Genomic DNA, 18,960 nt, shown 5'->3' on the forward strand with positions numbered 1-18,960 from the left:
TAAAAAGGGATGCCTGGGTGGCTCAGCAGTTTAGCGCCGCCTTCAGCCCAGGGCGTGATCCTAGAGACCCGGGATCGAGCCCCACGTCGGGCTCCCTGCATGGAGTCTGCTTCTCCCTCTGCCTGTGTCTCTGCCTCTCTCTGTGTCTCTCATGAATAAATATATAAAACCTTAAAAAAAAAATCACATCTAAAAACAAAAACTTCGTTGGGGCCCCTGGCTGCTCAGTCGGAAGAGCACACGATCTTGATCTCCGGGTCTTGAGTTTGAGCACAATGTTGAGAGAGATTACTACTACTACTACTACTAATAGGGATCCCTGGGTGGCTCAGCAGTTTAGCGCCTGCCTTGGGCCCAGGACATAATCCTGGAGTCCGGGGATGGAGTCCCATGTCGGGCTCCCTGCATGGGGCCTGCTCCTCCCTCTGCCTGTGTCTCTGCCTCTGTCTCTCACTCGCTCTGTGTCTCTCATGAATAAATAAATAAAATCTTAAAATAATAATCATAAACTTAAAAAAAAAAAGACAACCTTCAGTTGGGCCATGTTGGTTGATATCCTCATGAAAAAAAATCGAACATGTCGATTGGCAAGGGCACCACATCCGTTAGAAAAGTACGAAGCAGCAAGTTAGAACCGGGTTCCACGTTCCCCCGCACACCAAATGCTTACATTTGCCACCTAGGTCAGCTGCTGTCACCAGTAGTCTGGAGGAGAAATTTGTGGCGGCCTAGGAGAAGCTGGTGAGCGGGAAAGAGAGGGTCCGTCCTAGGGGAGAGGTTGGCAAGGATGAACCCCGACGTCCTTTCTGGTTTTGAGAGGTTGGGCTTCTAAGCCAGGGCCTGGCCCATCTAGCCGGCCTCCCAAGCCTGGAGGGGTTGCTCTTCTGCGCTCACTTGGGCTCCTGCAGCTGCCCCCCAGCTCTTGCCCGCCCCGTCCTACCAACCGTGCCTTCCGTGGAGCCTCCGCAGGCGTCAGGCCCCTCGGACCACAGCGTGCGTCTTGCTTTGTCTTAGCACAGGGCCAGCTCCGGCGTCCAGTCGCCCTGGCTCTGCCCCTCGGCCTCCCACAGCTGACTAGTTCTGGGTCCCCGTCACCAGATTTCCCAGGGAAATCGGAGGGCTGTCTGTCCTGGTCAGGGTCCACCCCTAACCTGATGGGTGGGGAGAAGCACGGGAGGCAGGCCCAGCTGCGGGGAGGCTTCCAGTGGAAGAAGGGCTGATGGCTGGGCACCCCGGAGAGCAGCCCCAGCGCCTCCAGCTCCACCCGAGGGCGGCGCCCCCCTGTTGTTTCTGTATGATTCTGTGCCTTGAGGTCCCCAACTGAAGAAATAGAGCCCTGGGGGGAAGGCCCCCCATGGATCCTAAGGGGCGGGTGAAAATGAAGGGGGAAAGGCCTTTCCAGTTCTAGAGTTCCTGGAATTCCTAGGATTCCGGGGAGAAGGTGGACCACCCCCCTACAAAAGGGAGGAACGGCGTCCCGCACAGGCCGCACAAGCCGGCTGCCTCGAGGCCGCGTCAGGGGAAAGAACCTGCGTGGCGTGGCCGTGGGAGCAGCAGCATCTCAAGGAATCCGGCAGCCGCCTCTGTCCCCGGGCTGCGAGCCGCCCCCCGCGGCCTGATGGTGGCGGAGCTGCGGCCTCCCTGCGGCCTGGGACTCTCCATGCCCCCAAGTCCCCAGAATCCCGGGGGCCAGGGGGTGAAATGCGGAGGCCTGGGCGCTCCCCGGAGGGCACTGAAACATCCCTCGGGAGGGGCCCCAGCTCTATATTCCAATAAAGCTCCAAGTTTTGGTTTTTTTTAAGATATATTTATTAGAGAGAGAGAGCGCGCGCGAGTGAGCATGCAGGCGGAGGGGCAGAGGGGGAGGGAGAACCTCCTGCAAACTGCTGAGTGAGGAGCCCAATGTGGGCCTCGATGCCATGACCCTGAGATCATGACCGGAGCCAAACCCAAGAGTCAGACACTTAACCGGCCAAGCCCCGCCGGGTGTCCCTGACACCCCAAGTTCTTTTTTTTTTTTTTAAGATTTTATTTATTCATGAGAGACCCAGAGAGAGGCAGAGACACAGGCAGAGGGAGGAGCAGGCTCCATGCTGGGAGCCCGATGTAGGACTCGATCCCGGGTCTCCAGGATCACACCCTGGGCTGAAGGCGGCGCTAAACCGCTGCGCCACTGGGGCTGACCCCCCTCCCCAAGTTATTTCTTGCCATCAAGCAGGTCTGAAGCAATCGCACCCATCAACGTTTTCAACGGCAGAAGGAATCACCAGGGTGGTGGTGGTTTCCTGGCCAGGAGCTGCTTGTCGGGAGGTTCCAGGCTTTCCCTGATGCACAGTGGTATGTACCTGTCGAGTATGACCCCCCACAGCCCACGCCGAGCCCCCGAGCTTGACTCCACGCCAGCAGCTGGAGCGTCGTGAGGCCTCCGTGCCATCACCTGGAACCCGAGACGGGGGATACCTGTCCCCAGCAGGGACTGGGGGTGGGAGGAGCGAGCAGAGTTTGTGAAGTGGCTCAGGGCCTGCCACATAGCATCCACTCAATAAACGTTTCTTAAAAAGAAACACACAAAAAAAACAAAATAAAATAAAATAAAAATAAACGTTTCTTGTTGACTCCGTTTCCAGAGCTGCTGCCCCGAGTGATAACAGTAGCCTGCGTTTCTCCTCCCCTTGCTTGCCTTTTTGCGGGAAAGGGCTGAAAGCTGTTAACAGGGATGAGAAGCTGAGGACAGAGAAGAAGCAACATTGGATGATGGCGATTGTCTTTACCAAACAGACCAAATAGTGACTGCAGTTTGGGGAGAAAAGCACAAAGGTAAATACTGGCCAGCCCTAGAGCCCTCGCACTAGTTTAGAGCTCTGGGATTGGGTACCCCAAGCCCGGGTCTCACCCCAGGGTCACCAGAGCTGGCAAGCAGCCCATGACACACCCCCGTCCCTTTTCCTCTTGGGGTGAGTGTCCTGGTGTAGACAACGAGAGGAGGAAGCCAGCACTCGGTGCCCCAGTGTGTGTAAACTTAGCCTTCAGAATCCCCAGGCCAGTCCCTTGGGCTCTCCGGCGCCTCAGCTTCTTCTCTTGGAGTGTCTGCTCTGATGTCCCTGCCCGAGGACTGGCTCCTACCCCGGAGGGGACAAGAGCGCTAGGAATAGATGGAGACGATGCCTCTCCACGGCTGTTCCTTGCAGGGCAGACACTGTCCATCGCACCCCCGCGCCCCCTGTGCCTTGGGGTTCGGAGCCGTGTGAAGTAGAGGTAGGTGACGCACAGGGTCCTTACCGGGCCCGGCACAAGAGGCAGACCTCAGACCTCCTGGAGCCAGCAAGGCCCTCACCTGGTGGCGGGATGACGAGGACTCTGGGCACATGTGTGTTTTGGTGCAACAGTCGGCTTCTCCTGCCTCGAGCCAGCTTGACAGGAGAACTCGTTCCAGACTTCTTTCAATGATGAATAAACCTTATTTTGCAAACAACCACTCGCCGCCTTCCATCCTCAGATAACACGAGTGCACAACTCCGTCATTTATCAAAGTGGAGACTACACCTACACAAGATCTACTTTTGGGCTAGGAGAGGGTGGTGATGGCACAGCTCATGAAAGCTCCCTTGCCAAGTTAATTTAAATTGGGTTGAGTCGCAATGCTAGCACGCGGGCTGAAAACACTGGGACTGACCTCAGAGCTGGGCTTGGCGGAAAACCGCACTCTGCAGCTGAAAGCCAGCAGTGGGTCGGCCTGGGGGCTGCCGTTCAAGCATGTTTTTCGAGGACCTGACAAAGGACATTTAGCAGCTCCTTGAGACCCGCAGGAGTGTCAGCGAGTTCTCGGGGCACCTGGCACTGTCCTCTCACTTGGCAGCAGAGAGACTTGATGAAGGATGAAGAAACCGCTCATCCCTCAGAGTGGAGAGATGCAAAGGATGGATGTGCTGGGCTGAGAGGTTAGCGATCACCCTCACGGCTCTTGGCCACCTGCATGGAGGGAAGTCTGAGGCCTTGCAGAATTGCCTCAGGCCCCGCTGCCTAGAATCTGAAAGAAATTGGAACGATGTAAAGAAATGAGACTGTGGAAGTATCCAAATTAATGATTGTTGAGGGATCCCTGGGTGGCTCAGGGGTTTAGTGCCTGCCTTCAGCCCAGGGCGTGATCCTGGAGACCCGGGATTGAGTCCCACATCAGTGCCCATTTCTTGAGCACCCATTCCAGGGTGTTCCCATTTACTGCAGGCTAGTCAGGCACTGAGCGTTCCGAGTCTGACTCGGTACCAGTACCGAGCTTCCGAAACCTGCTAAACCTGGCGATGGCCGTGTCCCTTCGGTTGTCTTTCTCAGATCTCCATGCTTCAGGAGCCCTGTCCTCAGTGGTGTCACTCTGCCAGGAAACAGGCCCAAAGGGGATTTGCAAGAGTCCTTCTTGCTGACATTTTAAGTTTCCTCTTTCTAGAAATGCGCTAGAGGGACCATTCACAGGCAACAGGAAAATGATGCGGTAATGGCACTACTTGCAGCTCCCAGACCCTGGGGAGGAAGTGTGTGGTCGGAACTGGTGCTGAAGCTCAGACTGCCTGCCCGGTTAGTCAGCAGGGGTGCAGGAGGCCAGGGGCGGCTGGGGACACCCCCTGCCATGTGTGGAGGCCCTGTGTCTGCTCCTCCGACTGCCACGCTGGAATTTGGAACGAGCGCCGATGACTCTCTATCCAGCACAGTGCTTGGCACACGAGAGACATTTAATAAATCTTCGTCAAGTAGATGAACGGATGTGATAACCAAAGTTGAGAGCCGAGATGGAAACGGACAGGGAGAGGAGGAAGATGTCCTGAAGAAAGAAAGAACCAGTTAGCGACCCACATGGGGAACGAAGGAGAAGGCCCCAGATGAAATGATGATGACGGTGTTTGATTTATTCACTGTAGACTGATGGAGGAAATGCACTGACAACGTCTACTTGGACTTGCGCGGGAACCTGCAGTCAGGGCCTGAACCGAAAGGTATCCAGCTAGAGACGGCGGCCAGGAGATAGGGGTCAGGGCCACGGTGGAGCAGGGCGAGATGAGCCAGGGGAGTTACGGTTGAAGGGGTTTGGCAGTAAATCCAAACCATCAGAGAGGTATGGCAGTGGCAGAGGCGGAGGTGGAGGTAAAGGTAGAGGTGGCGGCGGCGGTGGCGGTGGAGGTGGAGGAGGTGGAGGAGGTAGTGGAAGTGGAGGTGGAGGTGGTGGTGGAGGTGGTGGTGGAGGCGGAGGTGCCAGTGGAGGTGGTGGTGGTGGTGGAGGTGGAGGAGGCGGCAGTGGAAATGGAGGTGGCGGAGGGGTGGCGGTGGTAGAGGTGGTGGTGTCAGTGGAGGTAGAGGTGGAGGTGGTGGCAGTGGAAGTGTAGGTGGCTGGTTAGACCGGATGCGGGGATTCTGCAGGCAGCAGCGCGGACAGGGAGCGCAGGTGGTGCGGCCCCCTCGGCTGGGAAAGCGTGCCCCTGGGTCTGTGGGAGGGCATCGTGGGGCCCAGGCAGGGCCCAGGCCAAACGATGGCCCTCCCTTCCGCCTCTCCCTTCCTCCCCCTCTTCCTCCCCCTCCTCTCCTTCCTCTCCCCTCTAGCTCCTCGCAGCTTTCTCCTCCAGTGTCTGTGTCCAACCTCCGCTCTTCCCCTGCCTCGGTTTCTCTCCCCGCCCCCTTCACCCCCCTGCAGGTCCTGCGCCCCCCAAAGCTCACATCAGTCCCTGTGCTTGTCACCTGCCTGGACAAGCTGCCCCCACAAGCTCCGGGGGCTGCAACCTACTGGGACATGCTTCCCTTTTGCATCAGTTCCCACCGCGGCAAAGCGTAAAAAATGGGTAAGAGAAAATTAATTAAGTAATTGATTAAAATAAGTCATTTGTGGGACAAGTAAGCGGTTAGGCCCCTCGTAGAAGTTGGCATCTGCTCTCCGACTTTGGGCTTCCGGCTCGCAGCGGCCGAGGGAGCCGAGGCCCGCTACTTGCTCTCTAAGTCGCGCTGTCAGCTCTGTCCCAGCGCGAAAGGGGCTCATTCCCGTGGCCTCCCAAGCAGTGGGCGCGGGTGCCCGCTGAGGGGGTGCTCAGCACACGGGAGCCGTGCCTGTGGGAGTGAGCATCCCCCAAGGTGGGCCAGCAGGATGGGCGCCCACTAGGCCTTGGGCCCCGAGATGCACTGGCCCTGTTCACCCCCCCAACCCGCCGCTGAGCTCCGCCGGGCACCCCTTCTTGCTGCTTCGCCACAGCCCTGCCTGGCCTTCCAGCCTTGCCCCCCTGCGTCCTTGACCCCTGTGCCACCCTTCTTCACTCCCCAGAGAAGCTGATGACAAAAGAGGCCTCATGCATTTTATTTTACAAATTATGGTTGTTTTTTCCTTTTTTTTAAATCATAAAATTCCATTTTCCAGCATGTACAAACTCATCTATTTAATACGAGGAGACACATCGTATATACCCTCCTGCAAATTGCCCCTTTCACTTAATACACAGCGGGCGGGATCCCTGGGTGGCGCAGCGGTTTGGCGCCTGCCTTTGGCCCGGGGCATGATCCTGGAGACCCGGGATCGAATCCCACGTCGGGCTCCCGGTGCATGGAGCCTGCTTCTCCCTCTGCCTGTGTCTCTGCCTCTCTGTCTCCCTCTGTGTGACTATCATGAATAAATAAATAAAATCTTTAAAAAAAAAAAAATACACAGCGGGCATCTTCCCGTCCTCCTAACAGCTTCACAGGACTTGTGAGATGGATGTGCCATAATTTTACTCAAAAGCTCCACTACTAACATACATTTAGGGCATTCCTGGCTTTGGCTTTTGTTTTCTTCTGCTTTATTTTGTAGACAGCGCTGCCCTGAGCGTCCTGCCCTTGGATCCCTGTGCGACCACACCTGGTTAGGGGGCTCCCGCCTTGAGGGAGCAGTGGGCGTCTTCATGAGCATCAGGCGGTAGCAGTCATGGTGTGTCCAGGCCCGACGGCCAGCGCAGTTCAGCTCCTACTTCAGGAACTAGTGTGTATACAGTGTGCAAATCTGTGAAAATTCACGAGGAGCATGAATTTGTTTCAAATACACCTGCAGTGACCTTTCTCTGCCTTTAAAGATATTTTTTCAGTAACTGAACAAGTTTATTTCTACCTATTGAAGGTCAGATTTCTACTTGTGCAAGTTTTCTTCAGGGTTTTTTTGTTGTTTTTGTTTTGTTTTTAAGATTTTATTTATTTATTCATGAGAGACACAGAGAGAGAGAAAGGCAGAGACTCAGGCAGAGGGAGAAGCAGGCTCCATGCAGGGAGCTTGACATGGGACTCGATCCCAGGCCCCCAGGATCACACCCTGGGCTGAAGGTGGTGCTAAACCGCTGAGCCACCCAGGCTGCCCTTTCCTTCAGAGTTTAAATGTGCTCCACGCCTTCCTATTTCTGGTTGCCTGTTTCTGTTTTTGCTTCAGAATCTTGCTATAGAATCAACTACCGCGTGAAGGAATCAGCCTCCCTATTTCAACCTACTCAACTATGAACGCTTAGCTCCTTAAAAAGATTATACCTAGATATTGATAAAAATTTTGACATCAGAGCACCATGTCTGTGGCTAACAGATCGACCAGGACAGAGGACTTAGGAGGAAAAACAAAAACGGTACCTATGCCACGTCTACCTCCTCCTTTCTAGTCTCTTTTCATCTAGACCATGACTTTCTTCTTAGAGCTTTTTGTTTTCCTGAAGTTGGTTGGGTTTTTCTTTTTTAAGGTTTTTTGGAAACCTCTAAGTAATCTCTACACCCAACGTGGGGCTCAACCCCAAGATCAAGAGTCACGCACTCTACCGACTAAGCCAGCCAGGTGCCCCTCCTGGAGTTTAAATATATCTTTTTTCTTCCCCTCTGTATCTTTATCTAGCCATACTTTTCTTTATACATTTATCTAGACATACGTGTATTTGCCGACTGTCCATACACTCAAGTTTTCAATAATGCTAGCTATTCCATAGAGCTCCTCTTTTCCCTCTGGAAACTTCGGTCATCTTGCTTTACACTGGATTACATGTCTGTCATTCTGGGAGTTCTCTTACTACTTTTTTTTGTTTGTTTGTTTCCCCTTCATTTTTGAGGATTACATCCTCAACTAACTTCCTAAGAAAGGATATATAGGAAGTAAGTGTTCTCCCTCTGAATGCCTGAAAATATCTTCTTTCTCCCTCATATTTCATTAATAATTTAACTGGGGATAGAATTCCTGGTTGAAATAATCTTCTTCAGAAATACTGAGGCATTGGGCCATTTTGTTTTAGCACCCAGTATTGCTGGGGAAGCTGCACCTCCTTCCTTGGGGGTGAAGTGTTGTGAGGCAGGGTATGTAATGGTTAAGGATGCAGGCTCTACCCGTAGACTGCTCCAGTTTCCAACCTGGCTCTGTTGCTATTTGCTGGCTCCGTGACTCCAGTTTCCTTGTCTGTGAAGTAGGAATGGTGATAACACCTACGCAGAGGGCTAATGATTCAGTGATTTAATAGAGTAGTGCTTCTATGAATTCCTGGTACATAGTGTATACTTCCTGAGACTAATATTAATATTTTTCTTTACTGGAGCTTTTTTTTTCTTCAGGTTCTGATGTCCTACTAAGTGTGAACCGTGCTAGGACACCTCGTCAAATCTGTTATATAACATTGAGATCCCCGAAGGGTCCCAGTCTGGGGCTTTCTACACTTCCTGGGCTCAACACTCAGTATGGCATTCAGTCTAAAGACATCCCTTCATCTCAGGGAAATTATTTGTTATATTTCTTTCAAAATTTCCTCTCTTGCATTTTCTCTGTTCTCTCTCTTTTAAGCTACTATCGATCAGAGGTTGGTTCCTGGATTGATTCTTTAAGTGTCTAATCTTTTCTTTCAATTTTTCATTTTGCCTTATAATAAAATGTGTTCTGAAAAATGGCCCCATTTTAATTCTCCAATCCTTCAATTAAGAAGATTTTAGGGCAGCCCTGGTGGTGCAGTGGTTTAGTGCTGCTTGCAGCCCGGGTTTTGATCCTGGGGACCCTGGATCGAGTCCCACGTCGGGCTCCCTGCGTGGAGCCTGCTTCTCCCTCTGCCTGTGCCTCTGCCCCCCTCTCTCTCTCTCTCTCTCTCTGTGTGTCTCTATGAATCAATAAAATCTTTAAAAGAAAAAAAAAAGAAGATTTAAAAAAAATGTTTTTTAAATAAGCTTTAGGCCCAACACGGGGCTTGAATTCATGACCCCAAGTCAAGAGTCTCATGCTCTACAATTGAGCCAGCCAGGCACCCCCAATTAAGAAGGTTTTTGTATTAAAATTATCCCATCTCCAAAAGCTCTGTTCTTTTATTTTTTTTTTTATTTCATGACATCCTTTATAAAAGCTCCTTTTGTGGATTTCTCTTCACTGAGGATACTAATTAGAGGGTATTGTTTGTCGATGTTCTTTTCTGTCCCCTGAATTATTTCTGTTTTCTGTTTCTTGTGAACTGTCTCTCTCTTTTGTGCTGAAGGCTTTCTTGATGATTCTTGCCTAGTCACATTTTTAAAGTGAGGGAATTGGTTGTTTGATTAGGAGCTCTGTGTGTGGGCAGGACTTGTCAACTAACAGCCTTTGCTTTGTGGTGAGCAGGTGGGAGCTGGCCATGGTTCTGGGGATCCTGAAATGCCAGCATGTGAGGGACCTCAATTTGGGACATCACATATTCTCACTGCCCTGATTTTCCTCCAGAGTTTATTCAGTTTTTTAGAGAGAAAAATCCTATGTAATGTCATGTTATTTTTTAGGTAGATCAATCGACCAATCAGTCACCTCACAACTACCCAGCAAGGTGAATATAATTACCTCTATATTCCAGAGGAATGAACTGAACCATAGAGACTAAATAAAGTGCTGTGAGTCACACAGCCAATGAGAAGTGACAGGAGAATTTAAACTCAGGTCTCTCAGGACGTCTGGGTGGCTCAGCAGTTGGGCATCTGCCTTTGGCTTGGGTCATGATCCTGGGGTCCTGGGATGGGGTCCCCGCAGGGAAGCATCTATGTCTCTATGTCTCTGCCTCACTCTTTGTGCCTCTCATGAATAAATAATATCTTTAAAAATAATAATAATAATAATAATAATAATAATAATAGTCATTACAAAGGGCATTGCACACAGGTATGTTTCTGAAGCCAAGGACCCTCTGTTGGCACTGTTGCAACATCCATTTCGTGTGAGGGTCAGTGACATAGCTACTTGATGCCTGGCCACAGCCTCTACTGTTGACAGAAATGCAGGCTCTCTGCTGAGCGAGAGTCATTCTCTTAATTTTTTAGTGGCATCCAGGGTCTCTATGAGTCGAAACTGTAGTTTCTCAGCCTTGTCCAATTCAGAGGTTGCTTAAAACCTCTCTGCCTTGGAGCCCTCATCTGTGAAGAGAGAATATAAGAATCATTCCAGGCACCATTCAGGAATGGCTAGTGTCAGGTCATACCAAAAAAAGTCTTGGGGTTGTTAATTATGAAGCAAAAATGATCCAGAAACTCCCCGAGTGACCCGAATTGAATTTTATTAGTATAACTTGTCATTTGCTAGAGAGTCTGAATGCAGAAAGAAATGAGAACATTCCCAACCAGAAAGTGGACAACCTCTCCCCAACACATCAGTTTTTATAGTTGTGAGATGTCATACGTATATTATTAAGGACAGGACTCACACATCCCCAACACACACCTCTTCAGGAGTTGTTTTCTGACCGGAAGAGGGAGGCCTTTGCACTCATAGGAAAAGAAAACTTCTGGTACACATGTAAAAAGTGGTTCAAGTATTCATTTTCAATAACATTAAACAAGATAAAACGTACATTTGAAAAGATATTTAAGTGGACATTCTTTTTTCTCTTTAAGTTTTTTTGGAGAGAGAGCATGAGACAGTGGGGTAGGGAAGGGCAGAGGGGGAGGGAGAAGCAGGGAGCCCAACCTGGTATTCAGTCCAAGGGCCCCGAGATCATGACCTGAGCCAAAGGCAGATGTTTAACCAACTGAGCCCCCCAGGGACCCCTTAAACGTGCATCCTGAAAACAAGCCAAGCAGTAGACAGCCTCCAAGGGCCTCTTGGATGGTCCCTACCTTCTGGAATTCACACCCTTGGGTGGTCCCCCTCCCATGTTGAATATGGCTGACCTGTGTAAGCATTAGATGTCGAGGGAATGATGGTGTGTGACTTCCAAAGCTAGATCCTAGAAGATATTGTGGTTTCTACCTTGCTGTCTGTTGGATCTCTCACTGTGGGCAAAACCAGCTGCCTCACTGGGACACTCAAGCAGTCCTATGATGACCCACGGGGTGAGGAATTAAGGCTCCCTACCAACAGTCATGTGAAGGAGCTTCTTGGAAGTGGATCCTCCAGCCCAGCCAGACTCAGATGATGGCAGACCCAGTTAACATTTTGACAACTTGATGAGAGAGGCCCCAAGCTAAAACTACCTAGCTGAGTCACGCCCCAGCTCTTAAACCTATAGAAGCTGCCAGATAATAATAAGTGTTTATTGTTTTAAAACACTACGTTTGAAAAAAAAATAATAAAACACTACGTTTGGGTGTTACACAGCAATAAATATTTGATACAGTGAGTCACAGTAAACAAGGCTAAGGAGATTCAGAGAGGTATTTGAAAATAAAAGGAATCCCAGTATTTATTCAGAACTTTTAACTTTTAGGGGCACCTGGGTGGCTCAGTGGTTTAGTGTCTGCTTGTGGCTCAGGCTGTGGGAACCCGGGGTCCTGGGATCATGTCCCACATTAGGCTCCCCGCAGGGAGTCTGCTTCTCCCTCTGCCTGGGTCTCTGCCTCTCTCTCTCTCTCTCTCTCTCTCTCTCTCTGAATAAAGAAAAAAAAAACCCAAAATATAAAAACTTTTAACTTTTAGAACATGTTAAGAAGCTCTTTGGATTCTGCGGAGCTGCTCCCACTCACCTGTGGATGGACACCCCCCCTCGCATCCATATCTACCTGTTCATTAGGCTGTAACCACACTGCTGGGGAACCGCTGCAAGAACCTGGGAGGTGGACAAGTTGAGAGAGGGGAGACGGAGCCTCCCCCTCAGCAGCAAACCACAACAGAAAACAAGGCCCAAGACTTTAAAATCCAACAGTGGGCGTGAGCCCAGTCACCTTCCAGTTCACACCGGTGGACCCAGGGTCCCCAGCAGTGCATCCCACACACCACCTTCCCGGGAGGAGACGCCCAAGCGCTGGAACAGCCCGGGAGCTGCCTGCGTCTCACGAGTCTTTAGAACGAACTAGGCCCCGGAGTTTTGTAGGAAGCGGGCATGGGCGCCCCCTGCTGGCGTCCGAGGAATTACACCTCCCGAGCCCCGGGCCCTAGGAGTACGTGGCCAGTGGGGGGTTAACTTAGGGAAGCCGCACCCGGGCGGTGATTTCCAAAAAGAAAAATTCACCTAAGTACCTTTTCTTTTTTTAACCTATTGCAGATATTTTTCATTCTTTCCCCCACGTGTATCTATACCCTAGTGGCGCAACTAATGGGTTGCAGTTACTGGTTGTACACATTTTGGTGAAATCATAGCAGCCTCCCTGCGCAGTCTAATTCCCTTGGCAAGCCTTGGAGAAGTGCTTGAAAAGTTTGTTAAGTTTTTCTTGAGAGCCAGAATGACAACTACTGACTCAGCTGCCCTTATATACTTGATTTTGGTTGGTTCCAGGAGACCCCGGGGCAAGATTTCAGACATTCACTATCCGTTTGTTTTCCCTTCCCACCCTGCACCCCCACCATGTCAGCATTTTGCTTGCCTTTGCCTTTTTTTTGAGGGGGGGGGCGGTTAGAAAAGGGCAGGAATAGGGGAGGCTAGATAATCGCAAAAAGATACAAAAGGGTGACAGCACATGTGTAGAGAGCTTTAGAGACCTCGAATCCCAAGGTGATGCACAGGAACCTTGCACGGCAGGTGTCAACACCCTCGGGAAGAGGAAGTTCACAGGAGCTCAGAGTAACCACCTTGGCCGTCTCAGAGTGTCCGCAGCATAAAATAGAATTAGACTGAGCTTAATGCACCAACAGCATCATTTCCCTTCATCCCCAAAGGAATGTTTGGCATCTTTCTGCAAAGACCTATCTAGAAGCAACACTTCTCTCCCTCTGTCCCTCTGTCCCCCCTCCCTCCCTCCCTCTCCCCCATGCGCCCCCCCCAACACCCCCCCCCCCCGCCCCCGTCATGGTGCATTTCCACCGGCGCTTGGTGCTGCTGAGCCCGAGCGAGTCTGGGCTCCTCCCGCGGGGCTCCCGTCCCGGCCGGAGGGAAGCGGAGCGCAGCCCTTGGTCTCCCCGGGGTCTCCCGGCCGCGGTCCCCTCCAGGGGGAGCGGGGCACCCCGCGGAGTCCCAGCCCCCCCGCCCCCCCGCGGCCCCTCCCCCGCGGTCGCGCCCTGCGGCGTCGCCTTGGCTTTCCTGCTCCCGCTTCCTGCGCGCGCCGCCGGGGAACCCGCTTGGCGGAGGAGCCGCGGCTGGGGGGCTGGGGGGGCCTGGGGGGCCTGGGGGGCCTGGGGGGCTGGCGGCGCGGAGCGAGCTGCGCTCCCCACCCCCGGCCCTCCTGCCGCCCCGCGGCCCCGGCCCGGCCCCCGGCCCTGTCCCCCATCCCTGTCCCCGTCCCTGTCGCCATCCCTGTCCTGACCTGTCCCCATCCCTGTCCTGCCCCAGTCCCCGTCCCTGTCCCCCGTCCCCTGCCCCAGTCCCCGTCCCTGTCCCCGTCCTGTCCCCGGCGGCCCCGCCCCCGCACTCGGGGGAAGCCGGGTCCTGCCCAACCCCAGCTCCCGGAGGCCTGCGCTCTGTGCTGCCGGCACAGGTGGCCGGGGCGGGGGTCCCAGGGCGGGGAGTGGCCGCGACAGAGGCTGGGGGGGTGGGTGGGGGCCAGGACGGACAGGGACAGGGATCTGGCCATCGCCCGGCCCACGGAACTCCAACCCGGTCTCCAGGGCCGTGGGTGTGGTTCTGAACTGTGGTCTTTGATTTTTCCTAGGATGATGTGCAAGGGGGTCCACAAGTCGCCCCCCAAAGTCTGTGTCCTTTGAATGTTTCCAGAAGATTTGGCGCTGCACCAAAAGCAGACAGGTAAACACCTGTAACCATCACCCTGTGACGGTCCCTTCCCCCACCAACGTCTTGAAATGCGTCCCTCCTGGGGCAAGCAAGCATCGTGGGCAAGCCAGCGGCCTGGCCTTTTACTCTCTTCACAAAGTCAGAGGACACCTCGCGGGGAGGGGGGACATCTGCTTTACAGAAATGTGAATTTTAGGCCCCTTCCTGGCATTCCTTCTTTCCAGATGAAATTTTGCTTAATGGCAACACTCTTGTTAGATTTTAAGCCCCCAGTCTCTTCTGATGCGAGTTCCTATTTTGTAATTTATTCAGCAAATATGTATGAAGTGCCTACTGGAGAGTATTCTGAACACCAAAACTGAAAAGAAGAAGAAAAAAAAAAATACACGTCCCTGGGTTCGTGGAACTTTCACTCTGTTGGGTGCACTGGGAGATTAGACAGCAGCAGGTAAGTGTGGTCAGCAGGTGACCCCACGTGGAGTGGGGTTGCTCCGTTGGGTGGTTGGTTAGGAAAGGCCTTCCTTTCTGGCAGGATGGCTGAGGCCTTAGGAGAGGAGGGGGAGCCACGCGGAACTCCCGGGGACAAGCAAGCAGAGGGAGGTGCTGGAGATGAAATCATGGGGGATGGGGCCGCATCCCGGGGAGCCTCCTCCGGGGAGGTGGGAAGCTGTGAAGGGGTCACAGAGGAGTGACCCGGCAGAGGGGTCCCTGAGGTTGTCAAGGCTCAGGGGAGAGCAGACTAGGCCCGGGGCAGAGGCGTCAGCCAGCAGGTGGGTAGTGACAGGTGGAAGGTGCCAGTGGCTTGCCTGCCCCCTACCTCCACCCCTGTGTTCACTGTGAAGATGGTGACAAGTGGTCATTGCCTGGGTGTACAGGAAAGATCCAGGTTTTGTAGGGCCTAAAGCTGATATCACTGGGGAGGCCCTATTGAAGGCAACAAACATAAAATTATGACTCCAAAGTTAGGTATGAAAATTAATATTATAAGGAGTTCTTGCCCCGGGGTCCATGAACACCCCTTCCCACCTCCTATGGATAAAATCCAGGAGGTAGGGGCACCTGGGTGGCTCAGTGGTTGAGCCTCTGCCTTCAGCTCAGGTCATGATCCTGGGGTCCTGGGATCCAGTCCCACATCAGGCTCCCCACAGGGAGCCTGCTTCTCCCTCTGTATCTTTCATGAATTAAAAAAAAAGGGGGTGGGCACGCCTGGGTGGCTCAGTGGTTGAGCCTCTGCCTTCGGCCCAGGGCGTGATCCTGAAGACCCGGGATCGATTCCCACATCGGGCTCCCCGCATGGACGCTGCTTCTCCCTCTGCATGTGTCTCTGCCTCTCTCTCTGTGTCTCTCATGAATAAATAAATAAAATCTTAAAAAAAAAGGCCACACTAGCACTAAGTAAGACTTTCTCTCCAACCCAAGCAGAAGGACCCAAGGAGAATTCAATGGCAAAAGAAATAATAATAATTAAAAAATAAAAATCCAGGAGGTATGCACTTGGGTAGGAAAAAAAAGTACATTTTCATTAACCTCTAGCTGAAAATTAGTAATTTTTTCAATCCTAAATGCAGGCAACACAGCACAGTAGTAAGACCAATACCTATGACTTTGTCACTAACAAGTTACTTAGGACAACATAGTTGTACAAATAGCTCAGAGTATCCTTCACACTCGTCATTTCTTTAATATTTTAGTAGTTATTAGACCTGTCAGTGAATCTTCTCATTTAATGCACTAAGAAGCAAATATGACTTTATTATAAGTTTGTTTAATACTGTGATAACTGTGTTTCAGTGGTGTCCTTTGTAATCATATGTACTTTATTTTACACATTTAAAAATATTATTTTGAGAAGAGGTTCATAGGCTTCACCAGGCTACCACAGAGGGCCATAGGAAAGGAAAGGACTAAAAACCCATGGTTTAGAATGAAAAAATAAATTTAAAATATTCCTATTTATTTATTTATTAAATATATATATAAAAACCCACATAGTCAATCCACCAAAAACGTCTATTTTGAGTTGAGTTGGAGAAGACCCCAGAATTCTCCATCCCAATCTAACATGATGCGCTGAGCGTTGGCGAACTGCGGTTGCATCATGGCTGTTCGGGGTGTGTCTGGGGGTGCGGGGCTGTGTGCTGGAGGCGGGGATGGGGGGCACTCGGGAGAGTCATGTCGGTCTGGAGCTTTCGAGATGGGTGGGTTTGGCCAAGTAGAGGATGGAAGAGGAGGCGGTAGGAGACAAACAGAAGGGGATGGATGCAGGACAGCGGGGGGCTGGGGGGCTGGCTAAGGTTCAGGGAGGGAGAACCCAGAGCAGGTGGGGCGCAGGCTGCTGAAAGGCTGGGTTGAGGAAGGTGAGCATTTCATGTCGGCTACCGGAAACCATCAGGCGCTAAAATGTTAATGGTTTATCTTTTATTAATGTGCTAATCTACTGGGAAGGCTTGTGGGTTTTTTTTAGGATTTTGTTTATTCATGAGAGACATATGGAGAGAGGCAGAGACACAGCAGAGGGAGAAGCAGGCTCCCTGCGAGGACCCTGATGCAGGACTCGAACCCAGGACCCCGGGGTCACGCCCTGGGCCAAAGGCCAACGCTCAACCACTGAGCCACCGGGCATCCCAAGGCTTGCATTTTAAAAAAGGCCTATTGGAGCCCCAAAAATGTGACCCAAAGGCAGACCTTTTTACTTTTTTAATTTTTGATTATGGAAATTTCAGTAATATAATGAACCTTTATGTTCCCATCATCCAGCCTCAGGAGTTACCAACTTATTGCCAGTCTGGTTTCATCTATATCACCATCCACTTCTCTCTTGCTCCATAATCTAAAAGATGGACTAAAAAAAAAAAAAAACAAAAGCAAAAGCAAAACCCATAATATCAACATCATAGATTTTTTTTTACAAGTTACTCCAATTGGGATCCAAAAAAGGTCCATAAATTGCAATGAGCTGATCTGTCTTTTTAGTCTCTTAATCTATAGTTTGACTCTTTTTTCTTTCAATTTATTTGTTTAAAAAAAAACAATTATTTGCTCTTTAGAGTTCCCCTTCTCCACCACCGCCACCACCACCACCAGTCAGGATTTTGCGACGGCATCACCGTACTGAGTCTAATACATCCTCTGTCCCTGGGGTGGCCGTACTTTGATACTAGCTTCAGGTTTGCTCTTTTTCACAAGATAGTCTCATAGCTGGCATCATGTCCTTTCATCAGGAGGCACTTAAATGCTGGTTGTCTCTATTTGTGAAATTACCAATTGTTGATTCTCAATTCCTAAATAGGAGTGGATATTTAATGATGGAATGTCAAAAAAAAAATGATGGAATGTCAGATATGCAGGCACATCACTTGGAGGAGGGCTGTGTTGAGGGTACAGAGAACCAAGATATCTTGCCACCCTTTGAATTACACCACACATCACATAGGTGGACAAGTTCTTAGTCTGCTTTTCTTTTTTTTCCTGTTTACTTATTTATATTATTTTTATTTTTTAAGATATTTCTTTATTTATTAGAGAGAGAGAGAGAGCAGGAGCCAGGGGAGGGCAGAAGGAGAAGGAGAAGCAGGTGCCCCACTGAGCAGAGAGCCCGACGTGGGGCTCAATCCCAAGACCCTGAGATCATGACCTGAGCCGAAGGCAGATGCTTAACTGAGTCTGTTTTCTTTCTTTTTTAAATAAATATTTTAAATTTTTAAAAAATTTTTTAAAGATTTTATTTATTCATTCACGAGACACACAGAGAGAGAGGCAGAGACAGAAGCAGGCTCCATGCAGGGAGCCCAGCACGGGGCTCGATCCCCTGTCTCTAGGATCACACCCCAGGCCAAAGGTGGTGCTAAACCACTGAGCCACCAGGGCTGCCCCTGAGTCTGTTTTCAAATGAGGCTGTTGCAAAGGAGCTACTGTGGCCACCACTAGCTTCCTCCTCTCCGAGTGATTTACCTACCCCCTTTTCTCAAACACCAGATATGCTGGCCTTTCCATGCCCTACACATTGCATTCCTTAACATTCACCGGATACCTGCCCTATGCAAGGAACTCAACTAGGCCCTGTGAGGGTGGGGAGCCTCCACACTGGAGCCTGCCATTAGGGACACGTAGAGACAAGCTGTAAGACTGACAGAATGGTATGGCTCTGGGGCTTTCCAAGGGGGAGGAGTCACCTCTAACCACGAGGGAGAAGGAGGGCTTGTGGAGTCAGTGCTTGAACCCAGCTAAGGTACATGGAAAGATCTGGAAAGGGGTGCTGCAGGCCAAAGAATCAACCTGAAGGAAGGCACGGAGGCAGGAGATCTTAGGATGCGTCTGAGAAAAAGAAAGTAGTTCAGTTTGGCTCAAAGGTGGGTAGGAGGAATGGGAGGAGATTGAAAGAGTGGGAAAATGGGTTTGGCGTTCGACATTCACCTGTTTGCGGTACAGCCCCGGCCACTCCGCTCACTGGCTATTTATCCGAGAGAAGTGAAACGTGACGTCCACCCAGAGGCTAATACACAGATGTTCGCAGAGGCCTTCCCCACAGTAACCCCCAACTAGAAACACCAGGAGGAGCCAAGGGGAGCACCGTACTGCAATACAAAGGGAAAAATTACGGACACGTCCCCACCGTGGATGCATCTCAGAATCATCACAACACGTCAAAGGAGAGCGCAAAACTGATCTCTAGTGACGGAAGCGGTGTGCGAATTGGGCCCTAGACCCGGGCCCAACAGACTACGCGGGCCACAGGGAATCTCTTTGTACCGTGATTGTGGTGGTGGTTCCAGGGGTGTAGACATCTGCCCGCGTCCATCACATTGTACACCCGGAAACCATACCGTTGCTTGTGTATAAATGATCCCTCAATAAAATGTGCTGTTTTATTTTATTTTATTTTTTTTTATTCACAAGAGACACA

General features: G+C 51.1%; 1 long non-coding RNA gene across 4 annotated transcripts; it reads left to right on the plus strand.

Annotated features, from left to right (window-relative positions):
- Nucleotides 1-2,120: 2,120 nt before the first annotated feature.
- LOC140608149 (uncharacterized) lies at nucleotides 2,121-18,930 on the plus strand. 4 transcript variants are annotated; one of them, XR_012010170.1, is made up of 7 exons: nucleotides 2,121-2,337; nucleotides 2,628-2,817; nucleotides 4,442-4,985; nucleotides 5,587-5,822; nucleotides 13,978-14,069; nucleotides 14,370-14,505; nucleotides 18,486-18,930. It is a non-coding gene; the product is annotated as an uncharacterized lncRNA (long non-coding RNA). The 4 variants fall into 4 exon arrangements; XR_012010171.1 differs by having other exon boundaries at nucleotides 2,128-2,337; nucleotides 5,678-5,822; XR_012010172.1 differs by lacking the exons at nucleotides 4,442-4,985; nucleotides 5,587-5,822 and having other exon boundaries at nucleotides 2,181-2,337.
- Nucleotides 18,931-18,960: the final 30 nt, after the last annotated feature.

This window comes from Canis lupus, chromosome 17 (assembly GCF_048164855.1).
Source record: "Canis lupus baileyi chromosome 17, mCanLup2.hap1, whole genome shotgun sequence".
NCBI classification, from domain to species: Eukaryota; Metazoa; Chordata; class Mammalia; order Carnivora; family Canidae; genus Canis; species Canis lupus.